This window comes from Elaeis guineensis, chromosome 3, assembly GCF_000442705.2.
Source record: "Elaeis guineensis isolate ETL-2024a chromosome 3, EG11, whole genome shotgun sequence".
Classification (NCBI taxonomy): Eukaryota; Viridiplantae; Streptophyta; class Magnoliopsida; order Arecales; family Arecaceae; genus Elaeis; species Elaeis guineensis.
Window position 1 is genome coordinate 47,936,171 of NC_025995.2, and position 22,414 is coordinate 47,958,584.

The following is a 22,414-nucleotide window of genomic DNA, read 5'->3' on the forward strand; positions in this document are numbered from 1 at the left end:
TTAAATTATACATCATTTTAGTATGATCAAGCACATCGATTCCTTGTCCTCAAGTAGTCATCCCACATTTTTCTGGTTATCTTATCTCATAACATGTTGCCAGCTTTTTATTGATAATTCATTGATTCACTATCACCATCATATTCTTCATCACCATCAGGAACATCGATTATTTCATTTGGATTAACATTATTTGGTTGTCGACTTAATCATTTTTTATCTCCATTAAAAATACTAATAATATTATGTAATACAATCATTGTAGTAGCAATCTTAATTTGAGTATCAATTGGATAAAAAGTTGCTACTTTTAGAATAGGGAATTGCATTTTTAGTATACCAATTGATCGCTCAATATGTTTTTAAGAGAGGCATGATGAAGATTAAATAGTTTTTTTTTTTATTTTGTGGCTTTGTATTGCTAATTTCTTGCTCTCTAATATGATAGCGAATCCCCCTATATGGAGCAATAAAGGATGGTGTATTTGCATATCCTACATCTATAAGATAAAATTTACCTCTTGGTATATAAAAATAATTTCTCAAAGCTGATTCCAAGCCCCTTGCATCTGAAGCTGAGCCTTCCCAACCTATCGAAATGTATACAAATCGATGGTTAAAATCACATGCTAACATAACATTTTGGGATAAAGTTATTTTCTAATTTCGATATGGAGGGGCATCTTTCTTTGATAAGTAACAGGCATGTGAGTTCTATCTATGGCATGAATGCAATCCTATAATATAAATAATAAAAATAATATAATAATTAAAAAAGAGTTATAATATTATTATAATATTATGAGATATAAGATATACCTTAAAATAGGGCCAAAGTCAATGGTTGTTGTTAATTTCTAGATGTGTAACAATTGGTGGAAGAGTGACATAATCAGTAAGTAATCTCATTCTTTGAAATGCATTATAAAGTAGAATATCGATCAAATTTTTATTATCAATTAAAATTTATTTTACATCATAATTTGCTATTATCATTGATACGATGATAGCATCATCACGAGAAGTTTGAACTCTTTGGAGATCATCATCGGAAAAAGAAACTACATCTCCCATGCACTGCCTCTTCAGATCATCTACTCCCCTACTACTGGCGAATCCTGAGACCATATTTATAACATTAGCTATTAGTCAGTTACCATTATTCTCCTCATCGGGCTAGTACCGAGGTGGCTCTTCGGTGCTTGATTTTTCTATTTGTGGACATACTATCTAAGGTAGTCCCTTCGAATCAGGATTTTGATCTTATCCTTTAGTTGGAGATAGCTCTCGATATTGTGGCTATGGTCGCGATGGAAGCGATAGTACTTTTTCTTGTTCCTCCTCGTTGGTGAGGCTTTCATCGATTGAGGTTGGTGTAAATACACCTATTCCTTAATTTCTATCAGGATATGGGCTTGAGAAGCAGAAAAGGGGTTCTAGTTGTTAAATCATTGAGGTGGGCTCCTCGATCTAGGGTTCTTCAGTAGTTAGGAGGACTCACCTTCACTCTGAGCTTCGTGGGGCTCCTTGCAAGCTCATTTCTTACTAGTTGCTCTTCCTCCTTCAGCCTGCCGACGCACAACCTAAGCCTCTTCTATCTATGCGTACTTCCAAGCTTGTGCGAGGAGGTCGGTGTAGTCTTTAAAAAAATATTTATCAAGAGAGAAAATCAGACACTCATTCTAAAGTCCTCACTTAAGAGCCGACATGACAACCGAGCCATCGAAGTTATATACTTCTAGTGTGGCCGCATTGAATCACACCATGTAGTCATGCAGTGACTCTCCCTCTCCCTGCTGGATGGAGAAGAGGCTATCAGAGTTCTTTGACTATGCACAATTATTGCCAGAGGATGTAACAAACTACTTTTTGAGTTACTCGAATGAATGAATAGACTTCAGTTGTGGAACAAAGTAGCATATCCTGTTGGATTTCGATTATGCAACAGAATGTTTTCATTTTTTTTAACATGCTACTAACTCTTCAAAATAAGCAAACCAAAACCCAATCCTAGGTAGACCTTGTTAATGTCAATCAAACACAATATAAATAATAATCAGGTAAGAAGTATACCTCCAATCAGATGATAGTCTGATACTAGTATGATCTCTACTAGACATCCAAGTTGATGCCCTCCAACGATAGTCCACATAGGAACTAATCATAGACCTTCCCAATCTTTTATTACACCAAAAATCCTTTATAAGAATTCAGCAATTCCTCCTCAAGGATGAAATGCACCGCAACCTGAGAGCTTTTTATCCTTCACAAGGAACACCCATAAAACCTTTTAAAGTCTTCTCTAAAAAGAATAGTACACCATCTCTTTTTTTAGATGTCCAACTCTTAGTACATCAACCTCTTAAGAAAGCAGATACTATTCTTTTCTATTTGTTTTCTTTCCACTCTATTTTTTTTTCTTTCTTTTTCTTACTTCATTCCCTTTTGAATGCCTCCTTTACATAATGTATGAAGGGGCACGTAGACAACCTTGGGCACATAACCTTCTCACGTGGCCAAACTCTTTGGCTTCTGTGTGAATTAAAAGAAAACTGCCTGGGATGCACCAACTCTTGGGGTATGGAGAAGAAGTAAGATAAAAGGACTCTTCCTTCTAGGTGCAACTCCTTATGCGCCAACTATTTTTGGCTCATGGGGTTGAGAGGAGTAAACCAGAAGGACTCCTCCTTCTGGGTGCTAAAGGATAGGGTGGCGTGAAGGTTTTTCATATGACATGAAACTCTTTCATATGAGGAGTTTAAGGTGCCAAGGAGACCTAGGCTTGAGCTCTCTTTGACTTGGTCAAAACTCTAGATAAGATCAAATACCTTTGGGCTAGGGTTGATTGAGAACTTTGGTTAACCCATGTGCTAGCATGTCAATTAAACCCATAGGACTTCTAATAAATCCAATTATTTTAGTCCATGATCAATTTCTTGAGTGTATGACTCATTAGATTCCACATCTAGTCAGTAGTAGACTCAGGCTAATGACCAAACTAACTCAATTAAAAATATGTCAAGCCCAAATGCACCAATAAATTATAACTCCTTCTAATTGATTGCTGAATTAAATTCTTTAATTCATACGAGTCCACAAGTCAAGATTAGCATCTAGCAATGTTTCATGACTATCTAGAAGATATAGAATTTTGATGAAAATATCAAAACACTCTTCAATGATGAGTTATCGTGTAATTTAATCCTTCGATCATGCAACATCCTAGATAAGCTTTGGACATGAAATCATGTCAAGCTTAAATACTTATTTATATGTATCTCGATTTAAAGATGATGACTCAGTTGATGATACATTAGAAACTCTTTCTAATTTTCATCCTACTTTAACCAAAAATTTCAGAGTCATCATCCTATGAGATCATATGGGATGTTCTCTTCTTTTACAAAGAGTGACCAATTCTTTGTTGACCACTTACAATCTTCATACATATTTCACTATGTCCAAAATATCACACACATGTCTCAGAGAGTCATGCTAGGAAATAAACCAAAACATAGATTTATATATATAGATACTATAGTGATTTCAGGTTTAAGGATTACTTGCACTACTCCAATTAGAGAACCATATACTAACATGCTTATAAGGCTCTATTAGATATTCTCTTTGTAGGTCAGTTCAGTGAACTCATTCTTCAATGAGCACCTACATCTTTATATTATTTTTACTACATAAGTAATTGTTGGATTAATCATCCTCTCCATCGAGCATATATAGCATATGACAGCCTTAATAGTATCATTGATCTCCAAATCAATGATCTTATAATTAAAAATATTTTAGATTAGGACTATCAAGATTTTAGATCTTACGACATGATCTCATCACAATCCTAAAAACTAGTTTATGAGGTTCATTATAATCTTAATCATGTAACAAGATGCAACAAATAATGAAATAAAATATTTAATTTTATTAATAAATAGTTAATATCAAATACATGAGTAAAATGATAGAATATAGAAAAATATCATTGCATCACACAAGCGATTGGCTTATAGAGCATTATTCTTTCAATCTTTTATTTATACTAAAGTCAGTCATCCCTATACTTGATACCCATGCTATCAAGGTGGCGGTCAAATTGCTGCTATGATAGGATCTTAATAAAATGATCTATGATGTTGTTTTTGATGTCAACTTACTCTACGATCACATCTTATCTTTCAACAATCTTCCGAATAAGATAGAACCGCCTTAAGATATGCTTGGATTTATAGTGAGACCTTGATTCTTTAGTTTAAGCAACAATCTCAGTGTTGTCACAATAAAGTAGCATGGGGTGTTCAATCTTTGAAACTACATCCAACTCTATGATAAACTTCTTCATCCAGATGGCTTTCTTAGTAGCTCATTTGCAGTAATGTATTTTACCTCAGTAACTTAGTTAACTATAGTCTGCTATTTGAAACTCTTCCAATTCACTGCTCCTCTATATAGAGTAAATACATATCCTAATATGGATTTACTATCATCTGGATCAAATTGAAAACTAAAATCTGTAAATCCTTTTAATCTCAAATCCTATCCACCATACATGAGAAAAGCATCTCTAGTCTTTCTCAAGTACTTAAAAATTTTTTCATAGCTTTCCAACGATCCTCTCCTAGATTTGTCTGAAATTTATTTACAGTGCCCAAAGCTATCATGCTCTGGACCTGAGATCGCGAGCCAAGGGTCATGGCAACCGTCGCATACCTATGGAGAACTTTTTTCATAAGTATGCAAGACATCTTATCATGATATCATAAAGCAAAAATAAAATAAAATTTAAATAATTAATATTCAACTTTATTTTAAATAACTAAATCAAATGTGTTACAAAATAAAATTTTATAATTTTTCATCAATTTTTTATAAATCTTAATTTAAAATAAAATATCAAAGTTTGCCTCTAACTTGCTCTCCCATATCGAATCTCCAAATCAAGCTAATATTTTGAATATGTAAAAATAGTAAAATATAGAGTAATGAGCTAGATAGCCCATTAAGCAATGTACACTTTAGCTAGATAAATTCAGTAATAATAATATACTAAAAATAAGCATGTAAGTTGCATCAATTTAAAACACACAATAGTAATAAATCTATACAAATTCAATCTTTTCAAAATTTATTTTCAAATTCATAAATTTATTTTCTTCAAAATATCATGTTCGTCTTAACAGCCATGAAGTAAATCAAAGTATCACTATATAACCCCTAATGGTAGGGTATCAAAGTGCCAGTGCACAACCCCACTAGTAAGGTATCGACATACTAGCATATAACCCCTACTAGCGGAGTATCAAAGTACTAGCGCACAACTCCTATTGGTAGGGTATCGAAATATTAGCGCACAATCTCCATTGATAGGGTATTGAAATATTAGAATATAACTTCTATTGATTGGTATTGGAATACTAGCGCATAACTCCCATTGGTAGGATATCAAAATACCAGTGTATGACCTTCACTGATAGGATATCAAAGTATCAGTATTTAACCCTTATTGGTAAGATTCGAAACATAGTCAGACTGTGAGTCAAAAATCCATCTCAGATTAAACATAAATTCATATTCCAATTCAAAAAGTCATAAACCAAATGACATCAAAATCAAATGCTATAATTGATATCAAAATCAACATGATCAATCACAAATCATTTGATATATTGGGAAGAAGAGCATATTCAGTAATTCAAAATACAATGCATCAAATTTTCAAACTATGAATAATTTAATATAAAAAATATTTTATAATTTACTGATAAATCTAAAAAAAGAGTTGCATTACTTACCTCACATGTATTTTAATAATTTCATATAATTTCATAAATTTCTTTCAAAATCTTCAATTCATAGATCCAATCATAGTACCCCACTGCTAGACATCTTGTCGAGATAGTTCACCTCTATATAATTAAATCAAATAATCAAAAAATATACGAATAATTAGGAGGATACGTTTCACATGTAGTCGCATCTAACGATCTGGGTCGGTCGGTCATCTAACCTCATCTGATCAAAGACTATACTAAGATATATATAGTTCATCAATGTCAAGGAAGATCAAATCTGATTGTATTCGGATCTGATCAAAGTGGATGTCGGCATAGTGCCCGACAATCGTTGATCAAAATTCTTTTCTTTTGGATCAGACTAGAATCATTGAAAGAAATCTTTTACCAGATCAATCATAGAGAGAAATCATCTTAAAGAGAGAAATAATTTTAGAGAGAGAAAATTTTAGAGAGTGAAATTTCTAGAGAGAAAGTAGAGAAAGAAAGACAAACTTTTTAGAGAGAGAAAGTGGAGATTTCAAACTCAGAGAAGGGAGTGTTAGATGTATGCCCTAGAAGCCAGATTGGCTGATACTTGTAAAATACTTTTAGGGCATAATTTATAATTTAACTTTGATATTAATAAAATTAGATTATTTTCATTCATATAATGTTTAATAGTGTCTGTAAATTATCTATTAGGTTAATGGATAAGATAATATATATTCTCAAGAGTTGAGAATTTAAGATATGTGTTAATCTTAGTTAACTTATAAATTATTCTCAATTGTAGGATCATCACGGGGATGGTGAATGATCTGAAAGATTGATGTATGATCATTTTCTTTAGGTAGATGAGTCTTAAATTTACAATGTGGAGATATCAGAGTGAAAGTACAGGTGCTTATTAAGAATAAAGATACTGAGCATGACTATTTACGAACAGTCATAAGGATATCTATCTTCTCATTAGTGACATATTCATAGCTGTGGTTGTATGTTTAGTTCTCCGACCTTAGGTGCATCGATAATTCATCTTGAGGGTGCTGTAGTTTGACTATAGTGGGTGATCTATTTTATTTTAAAAATAAAATTTTTAAAATAAATTAGTTAAGTCAATTATAAAATCTAACTAAAAATTTTGACTCTCTGCAGAAATAATGTCTGCTTCTAATCTTTTAGTCCATATCCTAGAAACCAATAGGTTGATCGGATCAAATTTTAAGGATTGGCTTTGAAACTTGAAAATCATTTTGAGTTCCAAGAAATTGGCCTATGTCCCTGACTAGGACTTTCTCTTTCTCCCAGCCCATCCAATCGTTGATCAGAGAGCGTCTCATGAGAAGTGGTTGGATGACGACAACAAAATTAGGTGCTACATGTTGGCATCATGTCTAACGAATTGCAACGCCAACATGAGGATATGACTACTGCCAGATAGATGCTGACTCACCTACAAGAGTTGTATGGTGAGTAGAGCTGCGTAGCTCATTTCGAAGTATCCAAGTGACTCTTTAAGGTGAAGATGCATGATGGGTAGTCAGTCCATGATCATTGTCTGACAATGATCAAGGATCTCGAAGAGCTTGAGAAGCTCGGGTTGCCCATGGATAAGGACTTGCAAGTTGATCTGATCCTGCAGTCCTTGACTGATTCATATGGATAGTTTACTATAAACTTCTATATGAATAAGATCCAGTGCACCATTTACGAGTTGGTCAATATGTTGGTTACAACAGAGGATACCTTGAAGAGTTCAAGGGGCTCTGTACTTGTTATGGAGTGGGATTTCTTCCAAAAGAAAGTCTACTGGAAAGAAGAAAAAATTCGTGAAGAAGCAGAAAGTGGAGAGCAAGAAGAAAGAAAAGGAGGTTTCGAAGAAAAAAGCTATCGAGAAGGGAAAGTGTTTCCACTGTGATAAAGATGGTCATTAGAAGCGAAACTATCCAGCTTACCTGGTGACCCTGAAGAACAAGAAGAATGGACCTTCTGGAGGTATGCTCATCATAGAAACAAACCTGACAGTTTCTTCTGTATCCAATTGGATGCTTGACTCTACATCCAGTACTTATTTGTGCATATTTTTACAGGATCTTGACGATAGTAGGAGGTTGAGGGATGGAGAAATGATCCTACATGTTAGGAATGAAGCAAAAGTTGTTGCTGTGACTGTGAAAATCTACCCTCTGTGATCATCGTCAAAAAATATTTTGATTTTGTGAACTGTTATTTTATACCTGCCGCAAGCAGAAATTTGATTTCTGTATCTTGTTTAACGTAGGAAGATTATATAATTAGTTTCTTTTAGGACCATTGTATTATTTATTCGAGAAATAATAAAGTTGGAAATGATTTTCTTATTAATAGTCTTTTTTAGTTACATGTTGATATTTTTATTTATTGTGTTGAGCAAAATGTGAATGCTATAGATTCCAAACATCCTAGAGATAATGTTGCCCAGCTATGCAACCCAAGAGGGGGGGGGGGGGGGTGAATTGGGTTTCTAAAAATTTTAAACTTAACTTTCAACTTATGAAGATTATTTAACAATAGCAAAATTAGTAAGGAGAGTGTATTGATTCAAGGCTAATAGTTGAATATAAAAATGCAAGAAAATAAAGAAGTTCTAAAGAAGAGCAATTAAGCACAACACAAACAAGAGGATTTATAGTGGTTCGGTGCCATCTTGCACCTACATCCACTCCCCAAGCTCCTACTTGAAAATTCCAATCCACTAACTTGTATTCGACTTGAATACACTCGTCGGAACCTCCGACTCTAGCTATCCCAAGCTAGTCCACTTATTTTTCGGGTACAAGCCAAACCAATACAATCCGATTCAAGGTTCGGATCAACCTTTTCATGTTTTGAAACCCTTCCAAAACAAAAACAATAACTCACAAAGAGTATTACAATTAACAGTACAGAAAATGCAAAGGAAGCTCCTTTAATGAGTGAATGAAGCTTTAAATACACTTTACTCAAATAGAAGAAAGCTCTTTCTGATTTCGTCAAGGTGGTTGGAGACTTGAATGAGCACTTGAGGAGTTGGTGAACTTGAATTAAAAGCTTTTTGAATGCTTTGAGTGGGCTCTTGCTTAGGGCTGAAAAGTATGCTTGAAATCCTCTTTTCAAAAATCTTTCTTGTTGATTCCCACCTTTTAAGTCCCTTTTATAACTCTTAAGAAATGGTGGAGAGTAATCTGGGCTGAAATAGAGCCGTTAGACCACATTAAATGAGCATTAAATGTACTTAAAATGGGTTAAAAATTAGTCGTTGCGGAACTTTTCCATCACAGAGGTCGACTCATGGGGTCGACTCATGCTCATTGGTCGACTCATGGGGTCGACCTCTGTAGAAAACAGCAGAAAATAATGGTTCTGTAATTTTGGCCTAAAAACAGTAGAGGTCGACTCATGGGGTCGACTCATGCCTGGGGGTCGACCCATGGGGTCGACTCACAGACTGTGCCAGCCAAAAAATTCTGCATGCCATTCAGCCCTTTGTGCCATGAGTCGACTCACGGGGTCGACTCAATTTTACAAACATGAATATCTTTCAAAATACACATCCAAAAATTATAAAATTTTCTCCAATGGATCACAAATCTTCTGTTTTTGCCCTTGATACTTTCAAATCAGAATTTGGTAAAATTATGATTTTGCCCCTGAAATACAATAAGTCTTTTTTTCAAACAAAAATTATTAGTAACCCCCTCAAAGGCTTTGTAATCATCAAAACCAATTCAAGGAGCAACAATCTCCCCCTTTTTGATGATGACAAAATACTTGAGCAAAAGCATATATAAAGCATGAACATAAATTTCAAATTTATGAAGATGCATTATTTAAATATTATAGCCAAGTATTGGAATGAAATGCATCATAAGTAGTTTGAAAATAAATATGAAATTTGCTACCAATTTGAAAATTGCTTATAAATACATTTGCTTGGAAAGAAGAGCTGATGATTTTGATTCCTTGGCATATGACACATATCCCCATTTGCTTATATTGCTCATTTGCTTAACAATTTGCTTATTGCTCATTTGCTTAACAATTTAAAAATTTGCTCATTTGCTTATATTGCTTTTGATTCTTTACTCCCCCTTTTTGACAGCATCAACAAAGATTCTCTACTTCCCCTGATATGTTGCTTAATTTTTTTAATTAATTAATTATTTTTTTTAAGGACATATTTTCTTGATTCCTTTTTGATGGGATCAATTTTACTTCTTTAGCTCTTGATTGCTTATTTCTCTATTGCTTATTATTTTGCTCCCCCTTAATATAGCAAACATAAAAGATATACCAATTGGATACCATATTGCAATTCATAGTATTTTACATCATGGATATGAGTTATTTTGCATACTCATAATTAAAAGCAACTTAATTCGAAAGTCATTCATTGAAAGTCAAAGAGTATATATTTATAATCAAAAAGTGACTGATTACATAGTTGTTCCAATACATATGAGGTAATTCAAAATACAAAAGTCAATCAGTCAACATCATTACATAGCCTAAAAGATAGATCCTAGACTAAAACTAAAGAAAGGACAGACACTGGATCTAATAGATATCATGACTGGATGGATCGGAGTCAGATGAATCATAAATGGGGTGAGGAGATGAAGGATCATATCCCCGAGCTCGACCTCGACCACGTCTACCTCTGCCACTGGTGGAGGTGCCAGCATGAGTGGACGGATGAGAAGATCCTGAAGGCTGAGAAGCAAAAGATTGAGCTACAAGAGAGAGTCTGATGGTGTCCAGAAGGTTTAAGGCTCTCGAAATAAACTGTAGCAGTGCAGTGAACTGGGTGGAAGCATGCTCACTAGAGCCCCTGATCTCTCTCCTCAGAAAGTCAAATCCGCTCTCCAAAACTCTTCTAAGTCTGGCTGCCTCCGCAGATAGGTCTGAGACCTCAGTGATGTCCTCATGTGGCTGTGGATAGGCTAGAGCTAGTACTTACTTCTGCAAGTCGAATACTCTGGCAGTCAGTCTCACCACACAACCCTCAAGCTGCTGAATGCGAACTGACTGATATGTAATCATCTGGAAGATAGTGGAGATGTGAGGGATCAGTGTCTGATCAGATACATCGTGAGATGTGGATCCCTGTGCAAAAGCTGAAGTACCCAACTGTCGAGATAGTATGAAAGCTACACACTGAGAGATCATCTCTATCTGGTCGTCAGCCAATCTGATCTCTGAGGGAAGTGCTCTGCTGTCTGGCTGCTGGACTGGAGTGTGCCTCCTCGCAGACTCTGATGGCCTAGCCTCATGGTTAGAAACAAACTGAATGTCTGGAGATACAGCCCTGTGATCATGGAGAGGTGATGAAGGACCTTCCTCCTCAGCTCTGTCCTCAGCTCTCTCTTCCACACCTTTAGTCCAACCACCATCAGTCTTAGTAAATCCCATGCGGTGCAAAGTATGACGGTTGATGGTGTCAGAGTGAGAAAGCCTAGCTACTGCCTCCCCCTCAAAGCTAACTCCAAACCTCCTGAATACTAAAGTGAGGGCCATACCGAAAGGCAGATATGCCTTGGATCTATTCAGGGTTTCTCTCATAGCCTCAATCATTAATGCTGGGAGGTTCAGGGGGGTTTGGGTAATCACATGAAACATAATGCAGATATCTTGACCAGAGAGAAGATCATGTCTACCACTTCTAGGGAAGAATAACTTAGTTACCATTTGATGTAGTATCCTCATCTCAATGGAAAGGATCTTGGCTTCTAATTTGTTTAGGCTTCCCGAGAAGGTTCTTCCTAGAATCACATTAATTTCCTCCTCCTTAACTGGGAGTTTCATGTTTGAGTATCCCTCACAGGGTAAATGAAGAATTTCTCCCAAAAGCATAGGATCTAGACTGATTTCTATACCCTTTATAGTGGATCTTACTGTTTCATTGCCATAGCTCAAGTTCAGATAAAATTCCCTAACCAGATCCACATAGGTATTTTCTTTAAGTGAGCAGTAGAATTCCCAACCTTGATCCTTGATTTTTGATCCGATAGAGAACCCCTCCTTTTCAAAAAATCTGAAATCTATGTTTTTGCTGGGTTCTACCTTCCTATCAGATAAGGGAATCTTACTGGGGCTTATTAGAGATCGAGAAGTAGCTGGAGCAGATGCCGGAGCAGGGATTGAAGCTGATGAGGTCTCGGTTGCCTGTCTCTTCCAGTGCATATCCTCTTCCAACCCGCGGACCAATTTTCTTCTTTGTGGGAGCTTCATTTTCGGAGCCATTTGACTGACAAGACTAGCACAGAGCTTGGGAGAGCAAATGTGAGGGTGAGATGAAGGGTTTTTAGTGGAAGGATAGGGATTTTTGGAGGAGTGATACCCTGATTTGGAAGAGATAGGTAGAATCTAGGGCACGCTCAAATCGCTCCAAATGAAGAGGGAGAAGGGGAGGAACTTGGTTCCTAAGGGTCGATTTGAGGTGTAAGAGGCGGTGGGAGAAGAGTCTTGAGGGAAAACTTGGGTTTGGAGAAGAAGAGAAGGGGACCTATGGCTTGGAGGAAGGAAGAAGACGGTGTGTCGGGTCTGCTCAAGGAGGGATTTTCAACAAAAAGAGAGAGAGCCCGTGGGATTTGGTCAAAAATTACAAGTTTGCCCTTGGGTCGACCCTAGGGGTCGACTCATGGCACAGAGAATTTCAGAACAATTTTTGAAAAATTCAAAACTTTAGGAGAAGGATATTTACTCAAAGATTAATTATGAGAATGATAATTTTGAGCTTTTAAGCCCAAGAGAAATGATGAGAATTAAGTTCAAAGAGTTTTTTTTTTTGACATTGATCCCTTAGGATCAGAGAGATATTTAAGCAGATGGATCAAAGATTCCTAGTTCTTTCCTAATTTCACAAAATCTATCTTCACTTAGGGCCTTTGTAAAGATGTCGGCTAATTATTTTTCAGTACAAACATAGTCAAGAATTTTATCTTTATTTTGAACATGTTCTCTTATGAAATGATGCCTGATTTCAATATGTTTAGACCTAGAATGCTAAATTGAATTTTTAGTAAGATTTATAGCACTAGTGTTATCACATCTTATGGGAGTTTTATTAAGTTTGATACCAAAATCTTCGAGTTGTTGCTTAATCCACAAGATTTGAGCACAACAACTTACGGCTGCAATGTATTCGGCCTCGGCCGTAGATAGTGCTACCGAATTTTATTTCTTGCTAAACTAGGAGATTAGGTTAACTCCAAGAAATTGGCAAGTTCCACTAGTACTTTTTCTATCTAATCTACATCCAGCAAAATCAGCATCTGAATATCCTATTAAGTCAATTAATGAGTCCTTAGAGTACCATAATCTTAGAGTTTGTGTACCATTTAAATATCTAAGAATTCTTTTAACTGCATTCAAGTGTGATTCTTTTGGATTTGATTGAAATCGAGCACAAAGATAAACACTAAATATAATATCAGGTCTACTAGCAGTTAAATATAGTAGAGAGCCAATCATACCTCTATAAAATTTTAAGTCTACATTTTTACCTTCTTCATCCTTGTCAAGCTTACATGAAGCGCTCATGGGTGTGCCAATTATTTTGGAGTTTTCCATTCTAAATCTTTTGAGTAATTCTCTTGTGTACTTGCTTTGGGTGATGGAGATTTCTTCCTTTATTTGATTTGGAGTCTGAGAAAGAATGTAAGTTCTCCCATCATGCTCATCTCGAACTCCTCCTGTATGAGCTTTGCAAAATCTTGACAAAGAGTTTCATTAGTAGACCCAAAAATAATGTCATCAACATATATTTGTATAACTAATATATCATCTTGATTTTTTTTAATGAAAAGGGTTGTATCTACATTACCTCTTGAAAAACCATTATTAAGTAAAAATTTGCTTAGCCTTTCATACCAAGCCCTGGGTGCTTGTTTCAAACCATATAGAGCTTTATTTAATTTAAAAATATGATTAGGAAAAGTATGATTTTCAAAATCTGAAGATTGTTCTACATAGACTTCTTCAGCAATATATCCATTTAAAAAAGTACTTTTGACATCCATTTAAAATAATTTAAATTTTATAAAGCAAGCATATGCAAGTAGAAGTCTAATTGCCTCTAATCTAGTAACAGGTGCAAAGATCTCATCAAAATCAATTTCTTCTTCTTGATTATAATCTTTAGCAATCAATCTTGCTTTATTTCTTATTACATTTCCATGTTCATCTAATTTATTCCTAAAAACCCATTTTGTGTCAATTATTGAATAATTTTTAGGTCTTGATACTAAAGTCCATACATTATTTCTTTCAAATTGATCAAGTTCTTCTTGTATTGCATTAATCCAATTATAATCTTTTTCAGCTTCTTCAATGATTTTAGGTTCAAGATGAGAGACAAAAGCAAAATGATTGAATGCATCTTTAAGTGAAGAACGAGTTCTTACACCCTGTGAAGGATCACCAATAATTAGCTCCTTGGGGTGATTGTGAACATACCTCCATTCTTTGGGTAGATCATTTATACCTTGAGGTTGTTCTTATTGTTCTTCACCTCCCTCATCTTGTTTGTCTTCATGTTCCTCATCATCTTGAATTGTTAAATCTTTCAGAGTGATCTCCTTCATCCCTTCTATAAGAGGATCTGCATCATCAATATCTTCATTCTTCCTTGAAGGAAGATCGTTAGTTTCATCAAAGACAACATATATTGACTCCTCTACTACTAAGGTTCTTTTGTTAAAAACTCTAAAAGCTTTACTAGAGGAGGAGTAACCAAGAAAAATTGCTTCATCGAATTTTGCATCAAATTTTTCAAGTCTTTCTTTACCATTGTTTAACACAAAACATCGGCAACCAAAAATATGAAAATATGCAATATTAGGTTTTCTTCCTTTCCAAAGCTCATAAGGGTTTTTTTTTAAAATTTATCTAATTAAAGTATGATTTAATATGTAACATACTGTGTTAATAGCTTCTGTCCAAAAGTATCTTGGAAGGTTGCTTTCACATAGCATGGTATGGGCCATTTCTTCTAGGGTTCTATTTTTTCTTTCTACTACCCCATTTTGTTGGGGTGTCCTAGGTGCTGAAATTATGGCCTATTCCTTTTTCATTACAAAACTTTTTAAAATCTTGATTTTCAAATTTGGTTCCATGATCACTTCGAATATTTTGAATTGAAAATCCTTTCTCATTTGTGACTTTTTGATAAAATTTAGAGAAAACCTGAAAAGTTTCATCCTTGTGTGCCAAAAAAAAAATCCATGTAAAACGAGAAAAATTATCAATAATTACAAAATCATATCATTTTCCTCCTACACTAGTAGTTTTAGTAAGTCCAAATAAATCCATGTGCAATAGCTCTAATGGTCTAGAAGTTGAAACAATATTTTTAGATTTGAATGAAACTCTTGTTTATTTACCTAGTTGGCATACATCACAGATTCTATCCTTTTCAAAGTTTAATTTTGGCAAACCAAGAACCAATTCCTTCTTAATGAGTTTTGAAAGTGAATGCATGCTAATATGTGCAAGCCTACGATGCCAAAGCCAACTAGTCTCATTAATCTTGGCATTCAAGGATACTAGGCATTACATGTTTATCTTGGATAGATCATTCAAATCTACCATATAAACATTATCATGTCTATGTCCAACAAATTTAATACCTTCATTAATAGGACTAGTTACAATGCAAACAGAAGATTCAAAAATAACTTTATATCCTTTATCACAAAATTGACTAATACTTAGTAAATTATGTTTTAAACCATCTACTAACAAAATATTTTTAATGTACCTGGAGGGAGTGATACCAATGTTACCTATACCGATGATCTTTCCTTTACCATTGTCTCCAAAGGTGACCATCCCTCCATTCTTAGCATCAAGTGTGTGTAGGAACCAGATCTAGGGTTTCAGGGTTAGATCTTGAAACTTTTTCAAGATCATACAGTGGAAGACTAAAATAAATCAAAATTTATTTTCTAAAACCAGAGAATCCCTAGATCTAAGATCCTATTATATGATTATTATATAGCATTAAATCAAAAATTAAAATATATAAATATAGCATGAACCATATGTTGATCATATCAACATGTTTCTATACCACATCTAATGTACGTATTAAACAATAGATCAGATCTATTACCTTGCAAGTTAGATGCTCTAACCTCGCTGATCCGGGCTTAAGGATGATGTTGCAAGCCGCACACGCGTCCGGCCTCTAGGAGTCATCTACACGAGCCCACGAATCTCGATCAGAAGTCCTGCTTCAGGAAATCAGCACAGTATGCTAGTACTGCGCTGATCCTTCTTTGATGGTTGATCAGGTGCCTCCTTCTTCTTGATTTAGACTCTTCCAAAGATGGAAAGTAAAATGAGGAGTTTCAGATCTGAGACGCTCTCAGGAAACTCAAGATGGAGGGAGGAAAGATATGAAAACAAAAAACCCTAGAAAAAGACCCTCTTCTTCTTCACGTTTTTCTCTCTAGACACCCTAACTTGCATCTTTTATATCTCCACGACCCAAAGGTATTTCTCTTTGATTCTTGGATGTCACAAAGGTCTCTCAAATCTCTATCTTTTTCTAAAATTTCATGAAGAAACTCATTTTATACAGAGAGATATGACAGAGTCCTTGTCTAGGTCAAATACCTAGTCAAGGCTTATCCAAACATGGCAAGTTAAGGGGTGCCCAACTCTTGAGCACCTCCTCCATATTTTCATGTATGGATCACCAGCAAAGGGTGCACAATGTATACCCTAAAAGTCATGAAAATTTTAAAAAAAATTTGGATAAATTCGGTGCAAAATTGAAAGAGTTTTAGATTTCTAAAACTCTATCTCATAGAATTCAAAATCCAAACTTATTCCTTTTTGATTTGATCCAAACCACCTTCCATGTAAGAAAGAAGAGAGGAAACCTTTTGTGAACGTGGGAGAGACTTGGGAGAGGGCTTTTGTCGCACAAAATAAGTGGAGATTGGCGTTGAATAAGAGAGAGGGCGTGGGGAAGGCTTATGTGGCGCAAGGTGGAATCCTAGTCTTACTAGGATTCTATCTCATGACTTATTTTAATTTGGTTTCTCAAACCAAATCAAACCAAAATTAGATCAACCTAATTAAAATAGGTCTTAACCCAATTAAGAACCTAATTTAATCAGATTAAATTAGATTTAAATCTGATTTAATTTTCTAATCAAATTAGAAATTAGATTGACCCAAGTCCTAGTTGAACTAGGACTAGTTTTTTCTTGCACTTGGCTTATCCAATAAATCAATTGGACTTGATCCAATCAAGCTCAAAATAAATCTAATTAAATCATATTTAATTAGACTTAATCTCAGCCCATTGGCTTAATCAAATTAAGCCAATTAGCAATCGAATTGCTAATCGATCCTCCTGCAATACTTGCACTAGGTTAAATGTCAATCGTATTGATCATTTAACCCTAGAACGATTCTTAATCGTTGATCAACCATCCGATCGGATCATGAACTCTAATGTGTGTGACCTCATAGGTCTGAACCTAAGCCGGTAGCACAGAAATAAATTTTTGTACCAATCGAAGTGACCATCTAGCAATGATACCCGACGACCGGATAGGTCGAATGTGTAGAACAACATCCTTAGAACCCATGCGGATATAGTTTTCATATAATTCATCTCCTTGACCAAAATGATCATAGGACACCCCAGAGTTCAACTGTCAACTCTGATCATGTTGTCCATATTGTATTTCAAAATATCAAATCCATCTGATGGATTATCCTGGCCAAGGTTTTGCTAAATTGAAATACAGCGACTCATTCTTCTCCAACTCTTGGAGTGGTCAATCCCATCTCGATCACACTCTGACTTTGCAAGTACTTGACTGTGCCCAGAAGCCTTCCGTCTCTGAATTAGAAATTCAGTTAGTCCAGTACCAAAGCACAATGAGTTGCTTGCAAGTCACTGAGGCGATCTCAAGTCTAAGGGACACTTATACCTATATCCCATCAGAGACATTCTCGACAGCAGAATGCTCTGGAGTTGGTCACGTTCAATGATGATGTACCCTTACATCTCACCTGTATGCCATACCAGTGTCTCCACACTCCTTGGTTAAGAGGACAACCAACCCATATGGCCTACAGCGACCTATGCTCGATAGAAGCTGTCGTCCTTATTAACTGCCTATCATTTGGTCGTGAATAGTTTTAAGGACTAATCGATAAATCCTCTCTTTATCGAACTTAAATAGTCCTAAGGACTTCATCATAACAACGGAGTTCATTAGAAGATGAAAGCTTATGATGAAGATGCCAAATATATTTTATTTATTAACAAATCAATTACAATACTTAGTTGCTCAACCATCAACAGCTTGACGATTGGCTTTTTGGGATACATTTTCCAACAACTCCCACTTGTCCTAAAGCCACTCGGTACAGTATCTAATATCCATCTTTGACTTGTGGTTGTCGAACTTTTTTATCGTCAGAGCTTTAGTGAAGGGGTCGGCTAGGTTCTCCTTTCCGTCGATCTTCTGAAGGTCGACGTCGCCTCGATCCATGATCTCTCAGACCAGGTGGAAGTGACGCAAGATGTGCTTCGTTCGCTGATGTGCTTTGGATTCCTTCACCTGAGCTATGGCACTAGTGCTGTCGCAGTAGAGCAGGACTGGACCATCATGGGAGGGTGCTACTCCGAGCTCGTTGATGAATTTTCTCAGCTACACAGCTTCCTTCGCAGCATCCGATGCTGCGATGTACTCCGCTTCACAAACAGAGTCTGCCACAGTATGCTGCTTGGAATTCTTCCAGCAGATGGCTCCACCATTCAGAGTAAAGATATAACCCGACATGCTCCTGCTGTCATCATGGTCAGATTGGAAGCTAGAGTCTGTGAACCCCACAAGTTTCAGATCTGACTTGCCATAAACCAACCATTGGTCCTTAGTATTTCTCAAATACTTAAGGATGGCTTTAACCACTTTCCAGTGATTTTCTCCAGGATCAGATTGGTATCTACTCACTACTCCTAGTGAGTATGCCACATTTGATCTTGTACATGTCATAGCGTACATGATAGATCCCACGGCTGAAGCATATGGGACTCTACTCATATGCTCTCTCTCTTCAGGAGTTGTCAGACAATCCTTCTTAGAGAGAAAAATATCATGGCCTATCGGTAGATAGCCCTTCTTGGAATTCTCCATGCTGAACCTCTTCAGCACAGTGTCTATGTACATGGACTGGGATAACCGAAGCATCCTTTTAGATCTATCCCTATAGATCTTCATCCCTAGGATGTAGGATGCTTCACCCAAGTCCTTCATGGAGAACTGTGATGACAACCAAACTTTTATTCCCTGTAGTGCGGGGATGTCATTCCCGATTAAGAGAATGTCATCCACGTACAAGACAAGGAATATCACAACTGGACCATTTGCCCATTTATAGATGCAGGGCTCTTCTCCATTCTTAATGAAGCCATACGTTTTGATCACTTTATCAAAATGCATGTTCCAACTCCGAGAAGCTTGCTTCAGTCCATAAATGGATGTCTGAAGCTTGCACACCTTACACTCATCTGTGGATGTAAACCCCTCAGGTTGTATCATATACACCTCTTCAGTCAGCTCTCCATTCAGGAAAGCTGTCTTTACATCCATCTGCCAGATCTCATAATCCAGATGGGTAGCTATTGCAAGCATTATCCGAATGGATTTGAGCATTGCCACAGGAAAAAATGTCTCGTTATAGTCAATACCATAACGTTGACGATACCCCTTAGCGACCAGTGGGCTTTATAGGTCTCCACCTTTCTGCCTGCGCCCCTCTTCCTTTTGAAGACCCATTTACACCCAATGGGTTTAACCCCTTCAGGTGGGTCAACCAATGTCCATACATCATTGACCTTTATGGACTCCATTTCGGATTTCATGGCTTCAAGCCATTTCTCGGAATCAGGTCTCTGCATTACATCCATATAGGTGATCGGATCCTCATTATTCTCATCAAGTTCGATGGGATCACCATCCCGGACCAAGAAATCATAGTATCTGTCCGGCTGACGCGGTACTCTACCGGATCGTCTTAATGGTGCAGGTACATTAGGCTCCGAATATGATCTAATCATATCAGACTCAGGTTCAGCTACTGGTGTCGGTCCTTCTACCTGTTGAACTTCATCAAGTTCAACCTTAGAGGCAACGGTTCCTTCACCAAGGAACTCCTTTTCTAAAAAGATTGCCTTAAGGCTGACGAACACTTTTTGTTCATCAGCATGGTAGAAAAAATATCCTTTTGTCTTTTTGGGGTACCCTATGAATGAGCATTTGTCAGACCTAAGGCCAAGTTTGTCTGTGACTAATCATTCGACATAGACCGGGCACCCCCAGACCCTAAGGTGTGAAAGTGCTGGCTTACGTTCCGTCCATATCTCATATGGAGTCTTAATTACAGACTTACTTGGAACCCTATTTAACAGATAACAGGCTGATTCGAGTGCATATCCCCAGAAGGATATCGACAAGTTAGCAAAACCCATCATGGATCGGACCATGTCTAACAGAGTCTGATTCCTCCTTTCAAACACACCATTATGCTGTGGTGTTCCTAGAGGAGTCCATTGAGAGAGAATCCCATTCTCTCTCAGATATGTGAGAAACTCACTAGAAAGGTATTCTCCTCCTCGATCGGATCGAAGAGTTTTAATACTCTTCCCAGTTTGTTTTTCTACTTCACTTCGAAATCGTTTGAATATTTAAATGAATCCGACTTATGTTTCATCAGATAGACATATTCATATCGGGATAGGTCATCCATAAAAATTATGAAGTAGAAATATCCACCTCTAGCACTGGTGCTCATGGGCCCGCATACATCAGTATGTACTAGGCCCAAGAGCTTAGTAGCTCTCTCACCTTTTTCAGTAAAAGGTGACTTGGTCATTTTACCAAGAAGACAGGACTCACAGGTTGGAAGTGATTCACAATCACTGACTTCGAGGATTTTCTCTTGAGTCAACCTGTTTATTCTGTTCTTGTTTATATGATCTAGCCTCTAATGCCATAAGTAGATATCTGACACACTATCTAATCTAGGGTGCTTGCCAGTAGAATAGACTCTTATCAGGCTTGATCTTTTTGGTCTGGCTCTGCACTGTTGTCCCAGTCTGAACTTGCACCTTCTTCACTTTCTTCTTCTTGTTCTTCTTCCTTTTCTTAAAAGATCGAGAACCAGAAGACGAACCTCCCACTAAGTTCACCGACTCCTTGTGAAGTTGGTGATCCTTCTCAAAGTTCTGAAGCAACCCCAGTAACCCGTGGTAGTTCTCTTCAGGCTTTGTCATTCTATAATGAGTGAGGAATGGGAGATAAGACTTGGGTAGCAAGTTCAGTATTGCATCTTTCCCAAGCTGCTCATGGAAGGAAAAGTCAAGCTTGCTCAATCATTCCATCAGCTCGATCATGTACAATACATGATCAGTGACAGAGGCACCATCCCACATTTTGGCATTGAAGATGGCACAACTAGTCTTGTGCCTCTCTACGTCATCGGGTGTGCCAAAGGCATCCTCCAACACTTGAAGCATATCCTTTGGCTGAGCCGTCTCGAATCTGCGACTGAACTCGTTGCTCATGGTAGCCAGCATGATACAGCGCACCATGGTCCGGTCACTGAGCCACTTCTGGTAAGTGTCTCTGACTGTTCCACGTGCATTGGCAGCTGGCTCCTTAGGTGCAAGATCCATTATCACATATAGGATCCATTCATGCTCTAGAACTATCTTCAACTTTCGATATCAGCTATCAAAGTTGGGTCCCACCAACTTATCATTGTCCAATAATGATCGGAGCGATAGGGAGTGGCCATATTTGCACAAAGGAGAACCATAACCTAATTAGTAATTGATTCATTAAACTTAAAGATTTGGACTTTAATCAAAAGGTTTCTCCCACTATTTTATTCGAATTGGAAGCCTCTACCTCCAACTCGAGGAATTACCCTAATTCCTTAGCGGGTATTAGAATCCACTTAGACTGCACACAAGCCCAACTTTGGTTGGTCAACCCATGTACATCTAAGGGTAGGTTCATAACCAATTATTTCTCTAAACAATTTCTAGTAATTTTAATTTTGCCCCAGAAACCTAATCAGTAGGCTTTGGCCTCCACTGTAAGGATCCGGTTAGGTCCAACCATTAACATGATCATACTTGGTGTATCTAACCAACGAATGATTAAGCCCAACTTTGGTTGGCTCACCTAACCACCATTAGAGAGACACTTCCAAGTTGTCATATGATGAGTGATAATTCCATTAGTCAACAAGCACCAGGCCTTTGGGTCTGCAATGATTATTGAGTTAATGGACTCATTATCAAGCACCATAATGGGAGGCTATGACTCAGTTATCTTCATAACTTTATCATTTTAAGGACCTAATAATTTTAGAGGATTTAAATAATTTAGAGGATGAGGTCAGATGAACTAGCTTATCATGATCCTCCCACTGGCTTCACCAAGTTAGCTTAAGGGAGACCATTAAAAGGGCTGGTCTAGGAGCACCTAAATTAGTCACACTGATTTACTTAGCTGACATGAGTTAGCTCGAATAGTCAAGTGATCCGATCAAAACATAATTTTACTAAGAGGTCA

The 22,414-nt window shown here is 36.8% G+C and overlaps 1 pseudogene; it reads right to left on the reverse strand.

Moving 5' to 3' along the window:
- Window positions 1–209: 209 nt before the first annotated feature.
- Window positions 210–12,032, reverse strand: LOC140856225 (uncharacterized; annotated as a pseudogene).
- Window positions 12,033–22,414: the final 10,382 nt, after the last annotated feature.